This window comes from Musa acuminata, chromosome BXJ2-5 (assembly GCF_036884655.1).
Source record: "Musa acuminata AAA Group cultivar baxijiao chromosome BXJ2-5, Cavendish_Baxijiao_AAA, whole genome shotgun sequence".
NCBI classification, from domain to species: Eukaryota; Viridiplantae; Streptophyta; class Magnoliopsida; order Zingiberales; family Musaceae; genus Musa; species Musa acuminata.
Genome location: NC_088342.1, coordinates 37203851 through 37219891, shown reverse-complemented (window position 1 = coordinate 37219891; position 16041 = coordinate 37203851).

The following is a 16041-nucleotide window of genomic DNA, read 5'->3' as shown; positions in this document are numbered from 1 at the left end:
AATTGAAAATCATGCATCAAAATATTTATTTTAGAGTCTTTAACTCTACTCTTGCCTTCTGTGTGATTTTGAGTGTGAGCCAAATGTTAAAAGTCGTTTCGTAAGTAGAAACTCGATTGAATTCATTTTTGTCTAAGGTGCAAAGTAGAGTATTCATAGCTCTAGCATTTAAAGAAAAAGTTTTCTTCTCCAAATTATTCCATTCATTTATTGGAGCAGAAGACTTTTAAAAAATGTTATCAATAATGTTCTATAAATCAAGGTTCAAGGAAAACAAGAAAACTCTCATCCGAGTTTTCTAATAAGTATAGTCCGTCCCATTGAACATGGGAAGATGAACGATAGAAAAGACCTCTTAAAAGCCGAAAAGAGTTATTTCTCTTAGGTGTTAAACTAAATGAGAAAAACGTGGCTCTGATACCAATTATTATGATCGAGTCGACACTAAAAGGGGGGGTGAATTAGTGTAGCAGATAAAAATGTCAGTTTGAAAAATATTTCATACGATAAAAATCGATCTCGGAAGATAACCTAAAATTGAATGCTTGTTCGTAAGCATAGTGAAAGCAAAGTAAGGAGGAAGCAATTGTAAAGTAAATGATAATAATAGAAATACACACCAATTTATAGTGGTTCGGTCGTCGTGACCTACATTCACTCTCGATTCCTCTTCACTCGAGGCTACTGGCTTCCACTACCGATATTCCTTTAATGGGTGAAGATCAACTAACCTTTTACACCCGATTCTCCTTTTAATAGGTTCGGGAGAGAATATTTACACCTCTCTTTTAGACCTAGACCTTTTTTCTCCCTTTATAAGAACTTTCTAAATACTAGGAAGAAGGGACTCTACTCTTCAAGAGAGATTATAATTTTTACTCAAGGATTCTTTCCCCTTTTTTAACTCACTTTCTTGCTCTTAGTAGGAAAGAGTGGGGTATTTATAGGCCCTAAATTAATTCAAATTTGGAGCCCAAAATTCAAATCCCTGAGATTTCGGGGTACCACCACCCAGTCTGGTGCCACCACATGTAGCCTAACACTAGGCAGTACCACCACCCAGTCTGGTGGTACCATCACTTGATAGCCTCGAAAATTGAGTTTTTTGAGTTTTCCAATTCAAAGGTAGTTCCACCACTTGACCCAACTTTTGGGTGGCCTCCCAATGAACCCAAATCAGTCCCAATTAAGGCCCAATTGGCTCCTAATTGAGTTAGCATAATTATACTAAAAGGTAACTCAATTAGCCTCCTAAACTATTTCGATCTTAGACAAATGATTATAAAGCATGAATCCTTTGTCCGGCATGTCATTGGTTCATCCGGCGCTCATCTGATCCTTCGGCACATCGTCGTCTCCTTCGGTGTATTACCCAATCGATATGTTGACTCCCACAACTTCCAATCTCCTTAGCACAATATCCGATCCTTCGGCCCGATGCCCAAATTCACGACACAAGCCTTCTACCGACACGTCGACCGATTCTCTAGCCCAACGTCCAATCTTCTGACATGTTCACTCTAGCCTAATGTCCAATTCCTCCTGCTTTAATCAATTTACCTCTCCTTGATTGAAGCTAGTCTTGCATCACTTAAATGCACATTAGATGACTAACACATCAATTGATTTCATCATCGGAATTTAAGATTCAACATAAGATATCATCAATCATCCAGCATTCTATGAGCAGATCAATCAGTGAACTCATTCTCCAATGAGCACCTGTACTGTATCCCTAGTGTCCGCACATGAGCAGCTATGAGACCAACTGCATCCATCATATAGATGGGTATATAACAGACAAGTCTGTCTGGTTATCTCGATGTCTCTCTTGAGTAACCTATGATCGGGATTATTTAGGATATGTGTTTAAAGACGAATAGGTCTCATTATCATGATCTCATTACAATTTAATTCTCATTGCACAGATCTATGAACATCATAATATATTCATGCAATAGGCAATATAAAGTGATAAAATATCAAATAATAATAATAAGCAAAAAGATTGCGTGTCAAGTCACATGTGCCATCACTCACATGATTGGATTGCAGGGCACCTATGACTAACACTCTCTAATAAGCTGAATCCTCCTCAGAACACTTCTAATGAGACCCGGATTTCTCATTTGAGTAATCACCCCATAGTTATTGCTAATCATGAACCACAACCTAATATAATCAGGCCCGAGCCAATGGGCCTAATCACTCACATCATAATCTATGTGTGCATCGATACATCTCCATGCCTTGTTATCGTCTATCTCATCTTCATTGGTTCTATCGGCATCTTGGCACATCTCCATGCGTCATGATCGTTTGTCTCGGCCTTGTGGGTCCCGTTATCACCTCAACACTCCCACTACACCTCCTCATGTAATTATAATAAAATCATAGGCACATAAGTCTAACAATAAATAAGAAAAAAATAAAAACTTACAGGCCTCAATAATAATAATAATAATGATCACATCACATGGTCCATGATCATCCGTCCACATCAATATATCACACACACACACACACACACACACACATATATATATATATATATATATATATATATATATATATATATATATATATATATATATTATAGGACTACTAGATAAATAATAATAGTTAATTAAACCTTTTAATTAACTAATATTTTTTAAAATTTGGGGTACGTAGGAAATTTTAAAAATTTTGACAGAAAGGACAACACTTTAAAATTTTGAAATTCTTATAGGCAAAATTATCATTTTTCCAAAAACCCTAATCCTTCTTATTTTTGCCTACTGTATTATGGTTGCCACCACCCCTGCTCGCGGGCGACGTAGTGCTTGCAAGCACCGTCCCCCTCTGCCCCCCGCTCGGGCGCAAAGCCCCCTTTGCAGGTGAGCGCTGCTACGGGCGCTACCCATGCGGTTGCCTACCTACGACCCATAGGCTGCTGGCCGTAGGTGGCCAAGCTGAGAGCTCTCTTGGGAGCTCTCAGCCAAGGTTACAAGCAACCATTGGCCAACCTATGAGGGCAACAATAGTTGCCGCCCTCTCTCACCTTTTACGTCAATAATTTTGACGTCAAAAGCCTTTCTAAAATATAACACACGTAGTTTAAAACCAATCTTTCGCGCGAACAACCTTGCTCTGATACCACTATATAGAAATCTAGGAGTGACATCACATATGCAGCCGAATAATATAAAACAAAAATATGAGATTTCTCAAAAGGGTGTTCGTCATCGTGCAAAGATTAAATACGTAAAAACTCATGAAACTAAAAACCACATAAGAGATAATTGTGTTACCTATGAAGATCATATATCCTTGAATTCCTATAGATTGGTAGAACCACCAGTCTGGGCGGTGGCACCACTTAGACATAATCTCCCAAACTGTGTCAAGTAGTGGTACCGTCAAACTGGGCGGTGGTACTGCCCAGTGTTTGTGCTGTAGGCAGTGGTGCCACTAGTACCTTGGAAACCTGGGATGAGACCTTTTTTGGCTCCATTTTTGAAGTCATTTGGGGTCTATAAATACCCCAGCTATTCCTGCATGGAGAAGCATGAATTAGAGCTAAAAGAGGTTATTATTCTAGGTTGTAAAATTGCTAAGTGTCCTCCTCCTCCCTTTCTAGTTTTGACATCATTCAAGAGAGGTGTGAGGCTTGTAAGAGTTATCTCTTAAACCCGTGAAAAGGAGAAAGAGTTGTAAGAGGATAGTTGGTCTTCGCCTATTGAAGGAAGACTAGTAGTGGAAGCTAGTGGCCTCGAGTGAAGAGGAATCGGGAGTGGATGTAGGTCACAATGACCGAACCACTATAAATCTAGTGTGTTCTTTCCTTACTACTTACTTTCATTACTTAGCTGCACTCTGCATTGTACGTTTACTTCAAGTCGATATCTGCCAGATACAATTTCTTAGTTACGTTTTTATCAACTCGGAAAGATTTGGAATCGTAACCATCATTTTTATCGCTACATTAATTCAACCCCCCCCCCTCTTAGTGCTGACTTGGTCCTAACAGTTGGTATTAGAGCCATATTTTTCTCATTTGGTTTAACACCCAAGAGAAACGATTTTTATCAGATTTCAAGAGGGTCACTCTATTATTCGTCCTCCTATGTTCAATGGGGCGGACTACACATATTGAAAAACTCGAACGAGAGTTTTCTTACTTTCATTGAACCTCGATTTGTGGAATATCATTGAAAATGATTTCAAAGGTCTTCTAATCTAATGAACAAATGAAATAATTTGGAGAAGAAAAATTTTTCTTTAAATGTGAAAGTTGTGAATGCTTTATTTTGCACCTTAGACAATAATGAATTTAATCGTATTTCTATTTGTGAAACTGCGCATGACATTTGACACACTCTTGAAATCATATACAAAGGCACTAGTAGAATTAAAGATTCGAAAATTAATCTTTTGATATATGATTTTGAGATGTTTGGAATGAAGCTAAGCAAAACTATTATTGACATGTACACTCATTTTACGGATGTCGTCAATAGTTTGAAAACACTTGGTAAATATTTTTTGAATCTTGAACTTATTAATAAAGTTTTACGATCTCTTTCTAAAAATTGGGGTTCAAAAGTAACTGCAATACAAGAAGCGAAGGACTTGAATAATTTTTCACTCGAAGAACTTATTGGGTCTTTGATAATGTATGAAATAACTTGTATTGAACATGATGAACATAAAAACTATCTTCCAAAGAATAGGAAGGATTTGACACTTCGAATAATAGAGTACCACTTGAGTAATAACTCAAGTTATGATGATAACTTTGAACTTCTCACTATAAAATTTAAAAAGTTCATTAAACAATAATTAAAGAATAAAAATAAACTTAAAAAGGACAAAACAACTTGTTATGAATGTAATCGGCTAGGATACTTCAAAAGCCAATGTCCATAACTAAAAAAACAAGTGCTCGTACAAAAGAAGAAGAAAGCACTCAAGACGATAGTGAAAGATAAAACGAGTGCATCCGAAGACGAGATTGCGAACTACGCTTTAGAGGCTTTCGACAACGAGGTAAGTGACTCAACCAAAACTCCTTTACCTTATTTTTGTTGAATCTCGAATTTTGATGATATAATCAATTGGTGGGTTAATTGATCTAATCCATATTATTGAGTTAAGTGTGCAGGATTAACTACGATAACCAGAAAACACAAAGCAAGAATACCGGAGTCAAGATCGATGGACGTTTAAGAGTCCGAAGAATCGTCGGAGATGCTGCCGGAACCAACCGAGAAGAAATCGGGAACCTATCGGAATTTTCGGAAGTTCGCCGAAGAGATCGTCGGAGATTCACGGAGATCACCGAGAAGGCTCGGCTACTCGTTAAAGTCATCACAAGATCGGGAGCTTGATGGGAGTCCGTCGGAAGAAGCTCGTCGGAAAGCTCGCCGAAACAAGACTCGACGTTCGCGGTTGAAAGCTTGCTTAGGATGTGTTTTTGTTATGTAGTTCACTTGTAATTAGGATTAGGATTAAGAGATAATCCTATATCCTGGTTAGGGGCCAACTGGGCCCAAAGTCAGATATGGTTTGGGCTTAAATTAAGCCAAACCAGTGAAATCGGAGAGCCAAGCGGTGGGACCGCCTGGCTGGGCGGTGGGACCGCCTGGCTGGGCGGTGGCACCGCCCAGCACCCGAGAGCTGGGCGGTGACACCTCCTTGGCTGGGCGGTTGCACTGTCCAGCACCCGAGCGCTGGGCGGTGGCACCGCTTGGCTGGGCGGTGGCACCTCCAACATCGGAAACCCTAAGAGAATTCAAATTTTGGAGCCCAAATTTGAATCCTCTTGAGGCCTATAAATACCCCTCAAATCTCAGCTGAGATTACAACTTTTGAGAAGCATTTTGATTGAGAGAAAAGTCTTAGAAAGTCTTAGCAAGTCTTGTTTTCAATTTGCTAGAGAGTTCTCCTCCTTCTTTCTTATTGAAAATTTGTAAGAGGTTGAACTGCTTGTAAAGGGTTGTAAGAGGGGTGTTTACCCTTCCATTTCAAGAGATTTGCTAGTGGAAGGTGGGAGCCTCATCGAAGAGGGGCTTCGCAAGTGGAGTAGGTTATTTGACCGAACCACTCTAAAATCGGCGTAATCTCTGGTTTGTATTTTATTATTGTCATTTACATTACTGCAAATCTTCTTACTGCTTTAGTTCCTTATTACCCTTGCTGCGCAACTTTAAGAATACGCTTTCAAGTTAAACTTTTTAAGTTCCGTTCTTATCGTACGAAAGATTTTTCTAAAACCGAAGTTTTAATCCGCTGCACTAATTCACCCCCCCCCTCTTAGTGCCGCTCCGATCCTAACAAGTGGTATCAGAGCAAGGTTATCTCTCATATTTGGTTTAATACCCAAGAGAGATGGCTTACTCCGGCATGCAAGAGGGCCATTCTATTGCACGACCACCTTTGTTTAATGGGTCGGATTACACATATTGGAAGACTCGCATGAGGATCTTCCTCATTTCTATGGACTTTGAGCTTTGGTCTATTGTCGAGAATGGATTTCAAAAATCTTCTCTTCCGATGAGCGAATGGAATAAATCAGAAAAGAAGGTTTTTGCTTTAAATGCAAAGGCTATGAATGCCTTGTTTTGTGCATTAGACAAAAACGAATTTAATCGTGTTTCAATGTGTGATTCGGCTTTTGATATTTGGAGAACTCTTGAGGTCACTCATGAAGGCACTAGCCGAGTGAAAGAGTCCAAAATCAACATCCTTATGCACTCTTACGAACTTTTCCGAATGAAACCAAGTGAGTCCATCGGAGACATGTACACCTGGTTTACGGATGTCATCAATGGACTCAAAGCTCTTGGTAAAGATTTTACTAACTTTGAACTAGTAACTAAAATCTTAAGATCCCTCCCTAAAAGTTGGGATCCAAAAGTTACGGCCATTCAAGAGGCCAAAGACCTTAAAGCATTCCCTCTTGAAGAACTCATTGGGTCTCTAATGACCTACGAAATGACATGTCAAGCTCATGACGAGCTCGAGAACCCCCTTCCAAAGAACAGGAAGGATATGGCACTCAAATCACAAGAAGACCACTTGAAAGGAACATCAAGTGATGAGGACAGTGACAATGACATTGTACTTTTGACTCAAAAATTTAAGAAATACTTAAGAAAGAACAAATTTAAAAACAAATTTGAACAAAAAAAGGACCAAGTGATTTGCTATGAATGCAAAAAACCGGGACACTACAAGAACGATTGTCCTCAAGCCAAAAAGAGAACATCAAAGAAGAAGGTGCTCAAGGCAACGTGGGATGATTCAAGCGCGTCCGAAGAAGAGGAGTCCAACACCGAGCAAGTTGCTCATTACGCGCTAATGGCTTTAGGAGAAGAGGTATGTGATTTATTTAATGAAGATTTATCTTTTGAAGAACTCTCTATTGCTTTTCATGAATTATTTGATGAATGTAGAATTGTTAGCAAGAAGTTAAGTATCTTAAAGAAAGAGCATGCTTTGCTACAAGATAAGTTTGAGAATCTTCAAATTCCTCCATGCTCTAAGTGTGAGCATTTAGAAGCAATAAAAAATGAAAATTTGCTTCTTAAAGAAACCTTAAACAAGTTTAAGGTTGGTAGCAAAGGATTAGATATGATCCTTGCACACAAGGGTCACATCGCAAATAGAAATGGAATTGGATTTGTAAAAGGATTACATCAAAATCCTACCACTTTCATAAAAGGACCTACATTACATGTTTCCTCTTATATGAAATGCAACTTCTGTTGCAAATCCGGACATATTGCCTACAAATGTCCATTTAGGAAAATTAGTTCACGAAAATTAATATGGGTTCCTAAAGGAACTATAAAGGATTCAATAATAAATAACAAAATTAGTGGGTCAATTTTTGAGGCACCCAAAATCAAATGGGTACCTAAAAATCATCCTCTTTTGTAGACAAGCTAGGAGCAAGAGATGGTATCTCGATAGTGGATGCTCGAGACATATGACTGGAGATCCATCTCATTTCTCTATGCTCACTAGCAAAGAAGAAGGGTACGTCACTTTCGGAGACAACAACAAAGGCAAAATCATTGGCAAGGGAACTATTGGTAACAAATTTAGTTTTTCCATTGATGATGTTTTACTAGTTGATGGATTGAAACACAATCTCTTAAGTATTAGTCAACTATGCAATAAAGGTTATACCGTTAGATTTGAATCAAATATGTGCATTATTGAAAAACCAAATCATAACATGACTATGATTGCTTTAAAACAAAATAATGTGTATACCATCAATCTTGATGAACTAGGCAATGAAATGTGTTTCTCCGCCGTAAATGTTGATGCTTGGCTTTGGCATAGGAGATTAGGTCATGCAAGCATGAAAACAATATCTAAAATCTCATCTCAAGAATTAGTACGAGGGATTCCGAATATGAAGTTTATTAAGGATAAGGTATGCGATGCATGTCAACTAGGCAAACAAATAAAAACAAGCTTCAAACCAAAAAATCAAATTAGCACCACTAGACCATTACAATTGATCCATTTGGACTTATTTGGACCAATTGATACAACAAGTCTAGGTGGAAGCAAATATGCTTTTGTGATTGTGGATGACTACTCTAGATACACTTGGACCTATTTCTTAGCTCACAAAAGTGATTGCTTCAAGTGTTTCTCTAAGTTTTGTAAACTCACTCAAAACGAAAAAGGCTTCATGATTTCATCAATTCGGAGTGATCACGGTGGTGAATTTCAAAACCATGACTTTCAAAATTTTTGCGAAGTTAATGGGTGCAATCATAACTTCTCAACTCCAAGAAATCCTCAACAAAATGGAGTAGTTGAAAGGAAAAATAGAAACCTACAAGAAATGGCAAGAACTATGTTAAATGAACATAGTTTACCCAAATATTTTTGGGCTGAAACCGTAAATACGGCTTGTTACATCATGAATAGGGTCCTAATAAGACCATCACTATCAAAAACTCCCTATGAATTATGGAATAACAAAAAACCAAATATTTCTTATTTTAAAGTTTTTGGTTGTAAATGCTTCATTTTAAATGAAAAGGATGCCCTAGGTAAATTTGATGCTAAATCCGATGAAGGCATTTTTCTTGGTTACTCCTCTGTTTCTAAGGCCTTTCGTGTCTTTAACAAAAGGACCTTAGTAATAGAAGAGTCTATTCATGTAGTTTTTAATGAAATTTCTGATTTAAAAAAAAATGATTTTGATGATGATCTTGGTTTTGATAATTTGAATTTAAACGAACCCCCTCCTCAAAATAGCCATTTGAATGCATCTTCTTCCGAAATTTCTTTACCCAAAGAATAGAAGTATGTAGATGCTCATCCAAAGGAGCTAATTATAGGAGATACAACAAAAGGGGTTCAAACTCGTTCTTCTTTCAAGAATTTTTGTGCTAACGCCGCTTTCCTTTCTCAAATTGAACCTAAATACATTGACGAAGCCTTAAAAGATGATTTTTGGGTCATTGCAATGCAAGAAGAATTGAACTAATTTGAGAGGAATGAGGTATGGAAGCTTGTTCCTAGACCAAGTGACCACTTAGTCATAGGTACTAAGTGGGTCTTTAGAAACAAGCAAGACGAAAATGGTATCGTGGTTAGAAACAAGGCTAGATTAGTGGCCAAAGGTTTCAACCAAGAAGAAGGTATCGATTACGAAGAAACCTTCGCTTCCGTGGCTCGATTAGAAGCCATAAGGATGCTCCTTGCCTATGCTAGTAGTAATAATTTTAAACTATTTCAAATGGATGTCAAAAGTGCTTTCTTGAATGGTTTTATTTCCGAAGAAGTATATGTCGAACAACCTCCCGGATTTGAAAATTCTCTTCTTCCTAATGGTTTTAGTTCCTTTCTTATTTTAAATAATTTTACCAAAGGCAAGGTTGATACTACATTGTTTATTAAACATTTTGAAAATAATTTTCTTATTGTGTAAATTTATGTTGACGACATTATTTTTGGCTCTTCGGATGAATCACTATGTGAATCATTTGCCAAATGTATGAGTCATGAATTTGAAATAAGTTTAATGGGTAAATTAACTTTCTTTTTAGGATTACAAATCAAACAACTTAGTGATGGTATATTTCTTAACCAATCCAAATATACATTAGAATTGTTAAAACGATTTAACATGGATAATTCAAAAGCAATAAACACCCCTATGAGTACTGCGACTAAGTTAGATATGGATGAAAATAGTGAAAATTTCGATCAAAAAACATATAGGGGAATGATAGGTAGGCTACTCTACCTCACCGCGACTAAACCAGATATTATGTTTAGTGTAGGACTTTGCGCTAGGTTTCAATCTAATCCTAAATTATCTCATCTAAAGAGTGTTAAAAGAATATTTAGGTATCTTAAAGGAACTCCAAATTTAGGATTGTGGTATCCAAAATCTGAAAAATTTGATCTAATAGCTTATGCAGATGCCGATTTTGGTGGATGTAGGATAGATAGAAATAGTACATCCGGAACATGCCAATTTTTAGGACATGCACTTGTTTCTTGGACTTCCAAGAAATAAAATTCAGTTGCACTATCTACGGCGGAAGCCGAATACATTGCTGCAAGTGCATGTTGTGCACAAGTTGTTTGGATGAAAAATACATTAGAAGACTATGGAATTCACTTTAAAAACATTCCCATAAAATGTGATAATACTAGTGTCATATGTCTTACTAAAAATCCAATTCAGCACTCTAGAACTAAGCACATCGACGTTAGGCATCATTTCATACGCGATCATGTCCTTAACAATGATGTTGTTCTAGAATTCATTGACACAAAGCATCAATTAGCAGATATATTTACAAAAGCTTTGAACGAAGATCAATTTGAATTCATTAGAAGGGAATTAGGTATGTTAAATTGTCCCAAAGAATAAATGTGTTTGAATGGATTTTCCGTAAAGTTTTTCATTCTCTCTGATCAAGATTTTATGATTTTATGAATCTCGAAATTGATTTTGATGGCTTGATCAAGATTAATGATTTTATGAATCTCGAAATTGATTTTGATGGCTTGATTATGAGTTTCAAGTTGACAATTTGAATGAGTTTGTATTCGAATTATGATCTTGACTTATTGGAGTTACTACTTGAATTTTTTAATCACGATCTCTTCCTTGTACACCTACAATTTTTTATTATAGAAAGAATAGATTTGATAAAATGGATGAATGTTGAATTTTCCTTTATGATGAACTCGACATAAACATTTTAGCATACTTAATTTTGGATGATAAAATTTTTGTATGATCAATGTTATAATCACAAATTAAGTGCTTCAAGTCTCATTCCCTTTTTGTTGATGACAAAGGGGGAGAAAAGTGATGACTTGTACCATTTTGATAGCATGACTTATATAAAAATTGATTGATCCTTGAGAATGTCTTATATGCCTTGCAAAATCCTTGAGAATATCACAAGATTGATTGATCATATTGAAAGCATGCCTTACATCTATATCATGAAATTCATGTTGAAAATCTTTATCTCCTATCGTAGTAAAAATCGTTCCATATCATTTGACTTATGATTTTCATCGAAGTTTCGCATTTACTATTGCTTAATGAGGATAACGATAAGCTCTACGATTAGAACTTATCGGGTTATGCTTGAATCCAATGGGATGGAATTCAAGTGTTTTTTATCTTCTCATAATATGGCATATAGATAGGGGGAGTTATGTTTAACTCCGTCATCAATTGATTGTCATCATAAAAAAGGGGGAGATTGTTGAATCTCGGATTTTGATGATATAATCAATTGATGGGTTAATTGATCTAATCCATATTATTGAGTTAAGTGTACAGGATTAACTACGATAACTAGACAACACAAAGCAAGAATACCGGAGTCAAGATCGATGGACGTTTAAGAGTCCGAAGAATCGTCAGAGATGCTGCCGGAACCAACCGAGAAGAAATCGGGAACCTATCGGAATTTTCGGAAGTTCGCTGAAGAGATCGTCGGAGGTTCACGGAGATCACCGAGAAGGCTCGGCTACTCGTTAAAGTCATCACAAGATCGGGAGCTTGATGGGAGTCCGTCGGAAGAAGCTCGTCGGAAAGCTCGCCGAAACAAGACTCGACGTTCGCGGTTGAAAGCTTGCTTAGGATGTGTTTTTGTTATATAGTTCACTTGTAATTAGGATTAGGATTAAGAGATAATCCTATATCCTGGTTATGGGCCAACTGGGCCCAAAGTCAGATATGGTTTGGGCTTAAATTAAGCCAAACCAGTGAAATCGGAGAGCCAGGCGGTGGGACCGCCTGGCTGGGCGGTGGCACCGCCCAGCACCCGAGAGCTGGGCGGTGACACCTCCTTGGCTGGGCGGTTGCACCGTCCAGCACCCGAGCGCTGGGCGGTGGCACCGCTTGGCTGGGCGGTGGCACCTCCAACATCGGAAACCCTAAGAGAATTCAAATTTTGGAGCCCAAATTTGAATCCTCTTTAGGCCTATAAATACCCCTCAAATCTCAGCTGAGATTACAACTTTTGAGAAGCATTTTGATTGAGAGAAAAGTCTTAGAAAGTCTTAGCAAGTCTTGTTTTCAATTTGCTAGAGAGTTCTCCTCCTTCTTTCTTATTGAAAATTTGTAAGAGGTTGAACTGCTTGTAAAGGGTTGTAAGAGGGGTGTTTACCCTTCTATTTCAAGAGATTTGCTAGTGGAAGGTGGGAGCCTCGTTGAAGAGGGGCATCGCAAGTGGAGTAGGTCATTTGACCGAACCACTCTAAAATCGATGTAATCTCTGGTTTGCATTTTATTATTGTCATTTACATTACTGCAAATCTTCTTACTGCTTTAGTTCCTTATTACCCTTGCTGCGCAACTTTAAGAATACGCTTTCAAGTTAAACTTTTCAAGTTCCGTTCTTATCGTACGAAAGATTTTTCTAAAACCGAAGTTTTAATCCGCTGCACTAATTCACCCCCCCCCCCTCTTAGTGCCGCTCCGATCCTAACAAATTTGAAATTACTTGATGCGTTTCATGAGTTATTTTTAAATTAGTTTAGAAAATATATATATTATAAAAATAAATTAATAATAAAAATTACATGTCTTATGATAAAGGAACAAAATGTTAGATTTAAATCTAATGCTTGTACACCTAATAAGATTAATTCTATGTATGTTTTAAAAAGTAATAATATGTATCTTGATGATTTCCATATTGCTTTTTGATTATAAATGATGATGCATGGCCTTTGTATGAAAGACTAGAGCATGAAATCAATCACAAAATTTAGAGCTAAAAGAACTTGAGCTATTTTTAATCTTATAGGAATCTATCTACGTTGCTTTCATTGAATTTTCCGAAAAGTGATTTTGATGATGATTTTGGATTTCTTTTGGTATGATTCATTTTAATAATGAGATGATATATCCAATTGAATCATTTATCAATGTTTGTGACTTGAGATTTATTTTATATGAAATATTTTTCTTGATTCTTGTATGATTCACTCTTTTAAGAGAACATTCATCCAAACGAATCATGATTATTCTTTTGATTACAACTTAACAGTTTTATTATAAATCAAGATTTTTCATAAATTGTCCTCATACAATTCTTCTTGGTATTCACTAAAAAGGGGGGATGTATTCAAATTAACCACGATATATCATTAGACTTCTCGATGTTTATAATTTGAAGTTTATTATGTATAATTTTCTTATAATTATAATTTGTATATCTTATGATATGATTGAATCATTATTTTTTAAAAAGATAATTGTTAGCTTGCACATTGCAAAAGAGAACCAAAAAGTGTTAGCTTGAATGATAAACTTAAATCTCCCAAATGCATAAATTCTTCTTATATATTTTTTCTCATTATCTTGATTACTCTTTTTTTTTATGACTTGAATTTTTCTTTTGATTCAAGATAATTTTCTATTATTCCTTCTATTTACAAAAGAAGAGATTTGTCAAAAATGACACATGGTCTTTTGGTATTCATGAATTGATCTTTCATTGTTGATGATTGAAATATTGATATAAATTTATTTTTATTATTTATCTTTGTGATGATGTGAAAATTGGTGTAAAGGGAAAAGATTTACAAAATTATATTCTTCCATTCTTTTTGACAATGACAAAGGGGGAGGTAAAATTTGCTAGCTTGCGCGTCATAAAAATTAGCTAAAAGGTCCTAGCTTACATATTCTAAAGAGAACCAAAAAGTTACTATCTCAAGAGAAGCAAAAACTTTGCTAAACTTCACATTCTTAAATAACTTGCTAGCTTGCACATTACAAAGAAAGCAAAAATTACTAACTCGAACATTGCAAATGAAAGAACAAATTGCTAGCTTGCACTTCTCAGAAGAGAAGAAAGAACTCACTAGCTTGCATGTTTTAAAATGATATAAATCTTACATTTTTTATCAAAAAACTTGCTAGCTTGAACATCATAAAGACAAGAAAACATGCTATCTTGCACATCTTAAAAGATGCAAAAGTTTTACTAACTTTCATATCTCAAAAAATACTAGTTGCACTTCTTTTTGTTGATGGCAAATGGGGAGAAGTTACGATGACGATCATGCATGGAATGATGTATTGAAAATTTGATTATACATGATTTTATGATGACATGTTGCTTGGATTCATAATTTATTTATGAATTTATGTTTTTATTAATATGGCATATTGATAGGGGGAGTTTGGTTTAAACTCCATCATCAATTGTTTGTCATCATCAAAAAGGGAGAGATTATTTGATCTCAAATTTTGATGATGAAACCAATTGATAGAGTTAATAATCTAATCTGCATTTTAAGTAACGCGGGACTAGCTTCGATCATGAAGAGATAATTAAAGCAAGAAGAATCAATGTTGGGCCGAAGTGGAACATGTCAGAAAATTGGATGTCGAATCGGAGAATCGGTCGACGTGTCGCCAGAAGGCTTCGTGGCATGAGTTCAGGCATCGGGCCTAGAAGAGTGGACACTAGGTCAAGGAGATCATAGTTGCAGACATCAACATGCCGATAAAATACTGCAAAAGAGGATGATGTGCCGAAGGATTGGACGAAGCGCCGATGAACCAATGACATGTCGGACAACATATGAATAATGCTTTGTAATAATTATCTAGATCGAAGTAGTTTTAGTTGTAATTGGGTTTGTTTAGAATGTAATTAAGCCAACTCAATTAGGGTCCAATTAAGCCTATGTTGGGGCTGTTTTGGGCCAAGAGAAAGGACCATTCAGTGCTCCAAAAGTTAGGTCAGGAGGTGGCATCGCCTAATACCGCCAGACTAGGCGGTGGTACCACTAGACTGGGTGGTGGTACCACCCAATGTCAGGCGATGGTATCACCAGTCTAGGCGGTGATACTGCCCAAACACAATCTCCCAAACTATGTCAACAGACTATGTCAAGTGATGGTATCGCTAGACTGGGCGGCGGTACTACCCAGTGTCAGTGCTATAGGTGATGGTACCACCAGTACTCGGAAACCCAAGATAAGACCTTTTTTTGGTCTATTTTTGAAGTCATTTAGGGTCTATAAATACCTTAGCTATTCTTGCATGGAGAAGCACGAATTAAAGCAGAAAGAGGTTGTTATTCTGGGTTATAAAATTGCTAAGTGTTCTCCTCCTCTCTTTCTAGTTTTGGGACTATTTTGGGCCAAGAGAAAGGTCAATTCAATGACTCAAAAGTTGGGTCAAGCGGTGACACCACTAGTGGCTCAGTCTCCAAGAATATGTGAGGCAGTAGTATCGCCAGACTAGGCAGTGGTACCACTAGTCTAGGCAGTGGTACCACCCAAACACTGTCACGCCCCCCTGAATTATCACATTCAGGAAGTGTGACCCTGTCTAAAAAAAATCAATAATATTATAATTGATCATCAATTCAATCCAGGATCCAATCTAACAATTTGAGGATACTAAGAATCATTCAATCTATCACTATTCACAATTCATAAACCTGTACATTTCATAATCATAATCCACTTCACTCGGAGATTTACAAAATCCAAAGACAACTCAACTAAACATCAACCACACC